This window comes from Arachis duranensis, chromosome 9, assembly GCF_000817695.3.
Source record: "Arachis duranensis cultivar V14167 chromosome 9, aradu.V14167.gnm2.J7QH, whole genome shotgun sequence".
In the NCBI taxonomy this organism is placed as follows: Eukaryota; Viridiplantae; Streptophyta; class Magnoliopsida; order Fabales; family Fabaceae; genus Arachis; species Arachis duranensis.
Window position 1 is genome coordinate 42,873,539 of NC_029780.3, and position 904 is coordinate 42,874,442.

Here is a 904-nt window from a genome sequence, read left to right on the forward strand (position 1 = left end):
AGTAAGCAATAAGGCTAGGCACCAATGGTGTACCCTAAGACATATGTCTGTAGTGCTCTTGTGTGAGGGATCTACTTGGATGAATAAGCTCATTGGGGTGCTTCATCACCTGGTAACTTGGGTTAACTAACCCGGGATTATCAGCTGAAAATCCACTATCAAGAGTAACCCTCACCACAGAGCATTTAGTAACCCAAAGAGGTGCTGGAAACCAAGGTCTGAAGGAAAGAAAATAAATAGACTATATGCCTGTGGTGTGTATGTGTGGGGGAGAGACTTGAGCAAGTAAGTCCTTAGGGGTGCTTCAACACCTAGCACCTTGAACCAACTGGTTCGGGAGTGTTGGCTGAAAGCTTATCCTAAAGAGTTGCCCCCTTACAAAACACTTAGCCTAAAAACACAAATAAGCCCTTGAAATAACAATAAAAGGATCAATAAATAAAGGTCTCATGGGATATAACAAAGTGAGTATTTTAGGAGATGATAAAGGTCTGAAAGCCAGCAGTAGAATGAACCTAAGTTGCTATACATGAAACCACCATAAAATCAGTAATATGACTTCCACAAGAATGACTCATTTCTCTGGAGATTCCATTCATCATTCTCTTGTTCCAGTACTTGCTTAGGGACAAGCAAGCTTTAAGTTTGGTGTTGTGATGCCAGGGCATTTTGGCCAGTTTCACTGACCTTTTCTTTACTGTTTTTAGGTAATTTCATGTATTTTCTTAGGAAATAAGTTAGTTTTGGGCAAATATTCACTCAGACCTTGATTCAAGCATACATTGTGCATTTTACATTATTTCAAGAGGATTTTGCATGATTTTAATGACAAAATAGTATATTGCATTACCCATGACTTGGACTAGAACTTTGATGCACTCTATTGCTTGATTTCAGGACCAAA